Raw genomic sequence first — 11,205 nt, forward strand, 5'->3', positions numbered from 1 at the left:
TCTGAATTAACATAGCAGTATTTGAAGATACCCGAAAGCTGTGATAGGAGTGGAAGGAAAGTAAAGCAAAACACTATGTACTTCAGAGGACACACACATTTACAACTCTCTAATTTCTCTTTTGGCTGTGTGTTGTTATATATCTCTGCTTTAGCTTTGTGTGTTGTTTTATGGCTACTTTGTCAATTCTTAAATGTACTCTTTAAAAATAGTTATGTACTTGAGAATCAGAAGGCAACATGAATGTTCTTCAAACAGTCACCTGCAAATATAAGGTGACTGGATCCATTAACGGTCAGAATATCCCCCATGATCTCCTATTCTATTATACCAATCGAGCTTCAGTGGCTGACAGAATGAGGTCCTTACACATTTAGAGTGGGATTCCTATTCTTTTACTTGCCACAAGTAGCATCTTGTTCCAGGAATAAATAAATTGACTTCAGTGGGATTGGTAGCAAGATGAGAAATGGCATTAAAATTTACCACATAGACTATTATATTATATTATATTATATTATATTATATTATATTATATTATATTATATTATATTGTGTGTGTATATATGTTGAGAGAGTTGGGGGACAAGGAGATTCTTATGTTTATCTTAGCAGAAGAATATGTTGGTGGAAATGGCAAATGTACAAAAGAGTTTCACTGTGACAATTAACAATTCTAAATTAAGTACTTTTCCTATGTACTACACCTGCAAAACTCTCATGGTAAGTAGCTTCAGTTATATATCTCTATTCTTACTAAATTACAGAAATAAAATAACAGACTCCACTCTGAATGACTACTTTTTAGTAAGTGAAAAATAAAAATCCTAGAGATCATATTACAAATTAATTTTGTCAGATGCCATTTAGTTTTAGTTATTTGTGGTAGCAATCCTTAGCAAATTAGTAAGTGTGATCTACACTATTTCTAAAAAATAATGAAGCTTAGTGATGTGAGACCTAACCACAGCATTAGCTATTACATTTTTATTGATGATTGGTAAGAGGTTGCCAGTTTTCATGAGGATTACAAGGTACCCAGTTTAGCAAAGTGTGGATTAACTAGATTCTACTGTAAGTGATATATAAATATAGATATCTAATAAGAAGTGATGGTATAGCTCCTGTGAAAATAACATGTCATTTTCAAAATGACTGTCCTAAACCTAAATAATATGGTTTATCTGTAGATTTTTATTTCCAACTGTGGTATAGATTTCTATATTTTTCTCACTTCATAATGTGCATGCCACATACAGCCCCAAATCCTGTATATTTCAAATATTATTTCAATTTATCAGTGCTGCTCTCTTGTGTTTGTTTCAATCTGATTTCTGCACCGTGTATTAGATGCGATTATTGTTACATGTTTTTATGGTGTCATAAAAACTGTATTAGTTTATGGCTACACAAAGAAGTTACCGTAAGTTAAACTACAATGAACCTTCAGTATGTTAGCTTCCCTGTGGAAACTACTCATTATGTACACACGCATCCCACTGTAAATGTGAGATAGCTTATCACTCAATGAAAATGGGCCAAGCTGCCTTGCATTTACCAGATAGTATGAGCATGAATGCATGCAGATAGTTCTCAGAGTAGATAACACACTAACGATGGAATTTTATTTCCCTTTGCACATCAAAACATCAGTTTTCTAGCTCACCGTTTTTGGTCCCCAGTTATATTTTGGTCCAGCGAAGTTCTTTTAACATGCACATGTATGTGCACACCTTGGGAAAAAATGACTGCAGGATAAAGTGGGTGTGTTAGGGTACTCGCCCAAAAGTAAGAGACTCAGGTCCTACGTCTCTTCACCCACAATGAGTTTGAGTCTACATCTCCTACTTCCCAGAACTGTACTCTAACTACCATACAACCAATCATTATTAAGAAACCTGCCTGACATTCCTTTGAAGCTGGTTATTCATGGCCCCCACAACAGAAAGCCAGAAGTATAAAAAGCAGCTTCTGCAACCTGGGCAGCAGCAGTGGACAGACCATAATCATGGGTACACAACACTATCATGGGTAGTCAGAGACACAGTTTCCAACCTCCTTTAGGCAAGGAGGGGCCTATAAAGTATGTGTTTGGTTTCCTGGGCCGGGCCCAACCACATAGCTATTGGGACTGAAACATAGGAGGGCCTCTCCTCTTCCTCCTGAATCTAACGCCTATTAGTCATGTGTTTCTGGCCACCTACTGTTTTGGAAATTATGCCCACAACAGTTGTATATATATGGACACATATGTACAGCCAGTGTCTACCACACATGTGCAGTCTATATGGGCATTTTTACACATGGAAGCTCCGCAGCACCAGGTGCTTTGAAAAGCACCCAGTGCTACGTCGCTTGTAATTGTATAAGTGGCAAAATGTGCGTTAGTGCTGAGAAAATGGTGACAGCATGCTTTTGAACTAAAACACATAGAAGGTGCTTTCATTCAAAAGAACACCGCCACCATTTTTTGTGCGCTAGTGTACATTTCACCACTTATACAACTGCATGCAGCACACTGCAGTGTATATCAGCTCGCGTGTGGAGCATGCTCGATTAAACAAGTCTGCTCTAAAGCAATGGATCTCTGGAGCATCACGTGACAAAAAGTTATGTGTATAAATGTCTTACGTGCCAATTAACAAATCCACACCACCTGGGAAAGGGAATCACTCCCTCTGGGTAAGTTTCATTTCTGAAAGCTAAAAAGATGGCATTTTAAATGCTGCAAAGGAAAATTCCACCCAATTCACACCCTAGCATTATTAATTGCAACTTGTTCATGTAACCACACTCAGATAGGTCTAGGCAAAACTCAGTTGACACACATCCTGTTATTTACTAAAGGCTTAAGACTATAATGGGTGAGGCACAATATCCCATTGATACTCAGAACTCAGTGATAATATTTCAGGCAAAGTACCAAAGATTCATTCTAGGAAAGATATGTATCCATATTTATAGGCTACCTACAACATTCTGGGTGATACAGGAAGAAAATACAACTCCTTGGATTACAGGATACTTTAACAAACTAAAGACAGTACCATAAATTAAACTTCAGAAAGAAGGACCCATTGCAGGGCATCCACTGTAGACTCTCAAGGGATTCAGTTCTTCCAATCTATGTAACAGACACTACAGGTGGGTTTCATAGTTTCATAGTTCGTAGGGTCAGAAGGGACCTAGGCAGATCATCAAGTCTGACCCTCTGCCATGGGCAGGAAAGGATCCTGGGGTCAAATGACCCTGGCTAGATGATTGTTTAGCCTCCTTTTGAAGACCCCCAAGGTAGGGGCAAGCACCACCTCCCTTGGAAGTTGGTTCCAGCTCCTAGCTGCCCTGATCATGAAGTAGTGCCTCCTGATGTCTAACTTGAATCTAGTCTCAGTCAGCTTATGGCCATTATTCCTTGTTACTCCCGGTAGTGCATAGGGGAACAAGGACTCCCTCGTTGCCTGCTAGTCCCCCTTGGCAAGTTTGTAGGCGGCCACCAGATCACTCCTCAGCCTTCTTTTGTGGAGGCTGAATAGGTTCAGGTCCCATAGCCCCTCCTCGTAGAGCCTGCCCTGTTGTCCCCTGATCATGTGAGTGGCCCTCCTCTGGACCCTCTCGCTGCTATCCACATCCCTCCTGAAGTGTGGTGCCCAGAACTGGACACACTACTCCAACTGTGGCCTGACCAATGTCGCATAGAGAGGGAGGATCACCTCCTTGGACCTGCTCGTGATGCATCTATGAATACATGACAAGGTGCGGTTAGCCTTCCTGACTGTGTGCTCACATTGGCGGCCCATGTTCATCTTGGAATCAATAGTGACTCCAAGATCCTTTTCTGCCTCTGCACTGATGAGAAGGGAGTTCCCCAGCCTGTAGGTATGCTGCTGGTTCTTCCCCCCTAGGTGGAATACCTTGCACTTGTCCATATTGAATCCCATCCTATTCTCATCCGCCTACCTCTGTAACCTGTCGAGATCTAGTTGTAGCCTGTCCCTCTCTTATAGCGTGCTCACTTCTCCCCACATCTTAGTGTCATCTGCGAACTTGAACAAGGTGCTTTTCACCCCCTCGTCCAAGTTGCTGATGAAGATACTGAACAGTGCAGGCCCAAGGACCAAGTCCTGGGGAACCCCACTGCCCACATCCCTCCAGGTCAAAAATGACCCATCCACCACCACTCTCTGGGTACAGCCCTTCAGCCAATGTGTGACCCATCCGACTATGTAGGCATCGACACCACAATCGCCTAATTTTTTAATGAGGATGGGGTGAGAGACAGTGTGGAAGGCCTTCCTAAAGTCCAGAAAGACAACATCCACCGCGACACCTGCATCCAAGGCTTTTGTAACCTGGTCATAGAAGGCTACCAGGTTAGTCTGACAGGATCTGCCTCTAATGAACCAATGTTAATTCCCCCTAAGCATAATCTCCCCTGCTGGTCCCCTGCAGATGTGCTCTTGGATCATTTTCTCAAAGAGCTTCCCCAGGACTGAGGTAAGACTAATGGGCCTATAGTTTCCTGGGTCCTCTTTCTTCCCTTTTTTGAAAGGTTGCTGGCAGATGTATTAAATTCAGGACTTCTGGATCTTAAAACATGAGACTTTTTTCCTGAACTAATAGAAACATAAGACTGGAAGGGACATCCTGATCTACTTAATCCAGTCTCCATTATCAGCCCTTTACCCAAGGTTTTCCCAAAATCATCACTTCAAATCTTCAGGCACAACTAACCAGGCACAAAAACCAGAACACCCTTTAACATGTCATAGATAAAGGGTACTGCTAGTGTCCTGCCACTGCAATAGCTTGGAGGATCCTAAGAAGAGGACCATGCTTCTGCTACAAAGAAAGGCAAAAACTAACAAGTGCTTGCTAGTCTGGCCGAAGAGAATTCTTCCATCCTGATCCCAAATTTAGCAACTATGCAGAAAAATAAGACCTCCTGGTCAGGAGCTCCTCAGTTTTCTAACTACCAGCAGCATACCTAAGTCAAAACACTCCAGCTTGAACTTTGGTCAGTGTCCCAGAATTTCACACAAAGGAGCATGGAAAAAACTCAGAAGCCAGTAGCATCCATGGGAGGTGAAACATCCTCCCCAGCCCTGACAGTCAACTAGCAAAAGTCCTGAAGCTTAATGGGAAGATTGAAAACACATGATGCCAGAGGACACACAAACTGGTTTCTGAACAAAGAACTCCCTATCCAATCTTATTATCACTTCATTAAATTAATTTATTCTTAAGTTGATTCATGTCTTTTGTCCTCAGTATTTTGCTGACAGGACCATTTCACATCTTTTCTTGTTTGATAGTAAATTTCTTATCTAAATTTGTTCACAGGCAGTTTGAGCCAATGTTGATTTTTAGCCTTCAAAATTTTGGGTACATACAAGCATTACATTAAGTTTGATATCACCAGGGTTAGGTTGTTCTAAATGTCCACTCATGCAGGCATTTGGAGGGTTTAATTCAGCCAAAAAAATTATACATCTGATCTAAATTAGTGAACCACAGGAGGTGCATTAACTTAGATCAACAAAGGGTTAACATAAATGTGTAGCACAGCCACAGGGTTGGAAAGGCCACAGCTCTAGGGTTGTGGTTTCTTACTCACTAAACTCTGACCAGGCTATTTTTAATCCTTTAACACCGTCCCTGACTGGAATGCCCCTGTAGGTACACCAGCTCATAGACTTGTCAATCCTCCACCCCCGCAGACCCACCTCCTGCAACTGTGGACTTGTCAGCCCCATTCTCCCCACCCACCACCCAATTCCCCAGCCCGTCTCCCCATCCTAAGTTACTTAGGGCTGCCCATGCTGTTCCTGGTCCAGTTTTAGGCAGTTTAAAGTAAGTTGCCTAAACCTAGACTAGGTGTGGCAAATACATGTTCACAGCCTTTTCTTCCTATTATTAACCTTATAAATGTATTATTAAAAAATGATAATACTTTTTCTCAGTCTTTGTTTTGTTAAACTAAGCCATCTAAGCACCTTCTTTCATGAGGTAAGGTCTCTATTTCCTTAACACTCTACGTAGCCCTTTTCTGCATCTAGTCTGATTTTCTTTTTAATACTGATGACCAGAACCACATACAATAGTCAAATGGGATCTTATCAATACATTGTACAATGATGCTAATATTTCTTGTCTCTGTCTAAGATACCAGGGAATTGCATTGGCCTTTTCCACAGCTGTACCACACTGGTAATCCTATAATTAACTAATACACTCAAGTGTCTCTATTCCCCAATTGGCTCTAGTCTATAAAATCCCAGTTTATATTCAAACGTCTTTTTATTATTCTGTAAGTGCAGAACTTTGTATTTTATATCATTAAACTTCAAACTATTGCTAATACTCCATGTAACAAGAACATCTACATTTTTTTATATAACAATCCAGTCTCTTGTTTATTGGAAATATCCCCCCAGCTTAATGCCACTGGCAAATTTAATGAGTTCCAATACCAAGATTACTAAATAACTCCACTGTAGCATATTGCTTATACCTGACAGTATTAACTTATGGAGGAGTTGATTAGTTTATTCCGGCCTAGTAGCTCTGCATGTGTAGACCAGTAATGGTTTACTGTAGAGCTAATTAGGCAACTGCAGTAAGTGTCTCATGTAGATATGCCTGCTGTCTCCTTTTTAAAAAATAGATATTACATTTACTATTCTTTATGCATGGGATACTATCCCCAAGTTGACAGATTCATTGAAGATCAGTGCTAAAGGTTTTGCTAACTTTACATGCCAATTCTTTTAATGCTCTGGGATGGAGATTATCTGGGATTCATGATTTTGTGGAAGTAAGTGTATCTACATTTTGCTTCCGCATCATATGTAGTAATTTTCCTAACCATGTCCTCATTGCCATGAGGTACACAACCATGTTATCCCAGTATTTGAAAGAAATCTGTGCTCATAAGACAGTCCACTACCCATTCATGGTAGAAGGCCTTTATCTCTGCCCTGTCCTTTCTTCTGAAGGAGAGGACTGTTTCTAAACCTGTGCAAAAGATGATGAGGAAATCAATTTCTAACATAACATCTTCCCATCTACCAAGCTCCATTTAAAAACAAATGCCCTGGGCTTTGTGAAAAAAATTATATTGACTTAGACAATTGAACACACACTGTTTTCAAATATTATGGTTAGTTAGAATTGTGTGGGTTTTATTTATTTATGCATTATTTTGGATTGTCATCCATGGGATAAACAGAATAGGTTCAGATTATTTATTGATGGTTCAAATGCCAAAAATTATAGTTGTTGTGCGTGTGATATATTTAAGATAAGGAACCATGATATAAACCCATATCTAAAAATGTTTTTAAAAAACAAAAAAAATGCATTTTATACTGTTTCTGCTACAATGCCCCTAAATGTTTTTAAACAGCTTGTACCAAAAACTCATAAGATTTTCTTGAGATATATTTTTCACTGTACAATTAGAGATCAGGTTAAATTTACAGTGCAGTATAAAAGAAAGTCATGTGTCATCTAGTAATATAAAAAAAATCAGCACAAATAAAATATATTTATTTTATCCATACTTGCACTACACCCATAACTGTGGCATCTAGATCATGTGAATCATCTACTTACTGAAACCACAACATCCAAATGAAACAAAAGTATACAAAATGAAGTTGTGGGTTCATGCTTCAACTTAATCTCTCTCATGTCCTTGGAGCTCAAATGGAAAGGAATTTGGCAAGTGAACAATTTTCCCTATCTTTTATGAAAATCTCTACAAGAAATGTGTGGCAGAGAGTTACTTGTGACTTCAGCTTGATAAAAACGTACATTATGTCAGGAAATATTTGTGTCAATCTGACTATTTTGCTAAACACACTAGATACAACTGTGCCAGCAATGTCATTTTTACTGTTTAAGACAGGGTAAATAGTTGCATACTTCTAAATTCAGCAAGAGATGTGTATGTAAACATAGTAATTTATTTTGTAAAGATATGATGATTCATACCTACATCTGTTCACTGTTTTCCAAGTTGGCAACAATGACTAAAATATATGTGGGATTTTTGGTTAGTTGAAGTCATGTGTCTGACTCCCCATGCATAAGTTTGAAAACATGGAATTCCTACTCAGAGGGATGATATCCTACTAATATTATTTACACAAAACTCCGACCTATTCAAAATGACTAGTAGCTTTAGGCTGAAGACCAAGGATTGAAATATCTTAGATACCAAACTGATCTCTGAACCTTAAACAACTTCCCTCCTTAATGGTTAAGGTTCATCCACAGAGCTGTTTAAAGTCTTTACTCCACTGGATATATTCTATGGATAAAGAATTTCTAAAAGGAGTCTCATTATAAAATATTTTTGCAAGCAGTATTCACATAATTAATAAGCATATTTTTTTAGCTCTGAACTACAATAAACAGCCCAAAGACTTGCATACTTATTAAATGTACACATAGGCATTGGTGACTGCAATCCATGCTTCCCACCCTTCAAGTTTAGCAATCATGTGACATGACATGACTCCCTGAAATGGGTAACAAAGGATTGAAATACAGGCGACCCTCACCATTCACGGGGGATACGTTCTCGTATCCCCCGTGAATGGCAAAATCCATGAATAAGGCAATGCGTTCAGGAACACCATCTGCGTTCATTAACGCAGTGCCCCCGGCAGCTGGGAGGGAGCACGGCTGCTCTGGTGATGGCAGGAGTGTGGCAGTGGTGGCGGCAGGAACATGGTGGCAGCAAGCGTGGAGCTCCTGAGGAGCTCCTTTAAGTGTATTTAAGATGTTGGTTCGGCATTTGTGAATATTTGCTGAACCCACGAATAGTGAGGGTTTCCTGTATATAACACCAGTTTAATCCTGTTTTACTTCCCCCTTCTTTAGTCTCATTTACTTGTAAACTCCTGAAATCCTATATAGAGGGAGCAGCAAATCTAGGCTGGAAGTGGCAGTGGTGACACCAAAATAAAAGCACGTCATCAGAAGGCACAACCTGTACCTACACATGCAAGTACAACTTTCTAGTGAGTGAGGGCCACAGTCCTTTCCCATGCTTAATTCACGAAAGACAGGAACTTGATACCTCCCAGAGAGGGAGGCTTGATTCTGTATGGTGTCTCAGACACGGTTTGCACCGCACAAAGGCACTCTTCTCCAGAAAGCTGACTCTGCTCAATTGACAAGGTGTTACATTTCAGGCTTTGTATACAAACAACAAATGTTCAGAGTAGAAGGTTTGCCTTAGAAGGTCAAAACAGGGAGCCAGAACCCTTTCCAGAGCATGAAATACTGAAATTTCTGTACGGTTGGAAGATTTCAGAGTGACAGGAGATCATCATAACAGAACTGACATTTTCCAGTAAGCACTCTAAAATGACACCCCAATATTTGACTATAAAAAACATAAATAAGATTATATGATAAAATTTAAAGTGTACAACAACTTCAAAAAGATGTCTATTATACTAGCTGGAAAATCAGTCCTCCACTCAACTTCTAAATCAGTAATGCTAAATATATGTTGATACAATTCATAGGAGGGCAAGATGCTAATGTAAGATATGAAGAATATCTTTGGCTGTAAGTTCCTGAGGGCAGTAACAATTATTTTACAGCACAATGCACTAACCTTGATTAGGATTGTTGAGAGTTACTGTAATAAATGATGATGCATTCACTATTGCACAGGTATATACGTGTAGTTTAGATGCCACTGTGTAAAATAAATATGTAATTTAAGTGCTTTACAAATTTAAACTATCATAGAGAAACAGTAAATCGTATTAACCATGACTGTCATCTCTGTTGTAGAATGTCACAGCCATTTATTAGTATACAGCAACACTATGTAACAGTTTAAGATGTAATCTGAAGAAGGAAAGAATATCCAGATAAAATTAAAGTGGGGATATATGAGGGTAGACTTTAATTATCTGCATTTGGCTAGGAATGGATCTAACACATGATAGTCTTGAGAAAAATTCAATGAGTATAGCAGATGACAAACTTATTTATAACAGTCATTAGGACCTACGTTTTATCAAGCAGCATTGTGCCACCCCACCAACACCTGCTGTGATATTGGTTCAGCACTGAGTCAGAGAGACAAGAGTAAAATGAGGAGCATAGTTTCTAATCCTTGGACAGCCCTGGGATTTTAAACATAAAAATCATTTATTACAGAGCATGTCAAAGTTCTACAAAGTACTGGGTAATTTCAGATCAGTGTATCAGAGTATACTTTATTATATAATTCTTTCACTTACAGGGGAAGGCAGTCAAATGAAGTCATAAAACATACATGGGTTTAGCTCTTCTAAAAGGTACCTACTGAATAAAAGTAAACATTTATAATGTGTGCGATAAATATAAGCACTTACCTAACATTCTGGTACTTTTTAATACAATAACATGTCCTCTATCTTTCCTTTTCAAAATTAGTATTAAAACATAAAGAAGATGGACCAAAATTAAGGGAAAACCTGCATTTAAGGGAAAACCTGCATGGGGAAAGGGAATAAATGGCAGTTTTGGTGAAAATGGTATTTATGATGTATCTCACAGTAAAATTTGTGATCATTGTATTTCACCTTTATTATTCTTTCTCTCTCATCCTGTGCTAAATGCACACATTCTTCCTAGTCCACAACTATAGACCATTTCAGATGTTATATCAATTTTGTTAAGAAGTATTTCTTGATGCTGGTGAGAATATTTTGCCATCCTTATTTAGAAGACTTTGTAATGAGAAACAAAGTTCAGGAGGTAGGTGGCACAATGGGTCTAGGTTTAAATCCTGGTTTAAACTGTAAGAAAGAATGAATGTAGTTGACTCAGCCTATTGGCTTGTCCTGTTGCAAAACCACCATGTAATCTGACACAACTACTGAAGCAGCTTCTTTTCGAGAGAGACAAATGATTGGAATAGCAGGGGGGTTGCAAAATAAAATTGAAGAACATTGGTCAAGCAATGCCTGGAAACTTGAATTAAGCCTTGTCTAGTTGGTGTGATCAGTCTTTTGCTTTCAGGAGAACAAACCACACACATTATATGGCAAAAAACAATTAAGAAATGAATAGCCTAAATGAAGCTCTTTAATTCCATTAATTTTACAGACTTTTTTCAAGTAACCTTACATTAGAGCCTAACTCTGCAAGGATACAATGTAAAAGCCTCGGGGGGGGGGGGGGGGGGGGGGG

The 11,205-nt window shown here is 39.0% G+C and overlaps 1 protein-coding gene across 1 annotated transcript in view; it reads right to left on the bottom strand.

Annotated features, from left to right (window-relative positions):
- Positions 1 to 11,205, bottom strand: part of GRIK2 (glutamate ionotropic receptor kainate type subunit 2) — an 805,806-nt gene that overhangs the window by 262,927 nt on the left and 531,674 nt on the right. The window lies entirely within an intron of this gene.

This window comes from Gavialis gangeticus, unplaced genomic scaffold (assembly GCF_001723915.1).
Source record: "Gavialis gangeticus isolate Ggan-Ray unplaced genomic scaffold, GavGan_comp1, whole genome shotgun sequence".
Lineage (NCBI taxonomy): Eukaryota > Metazoa > Chordata > Crocodylia > Gavialidae > Gavialis > Gavialis gangeticus.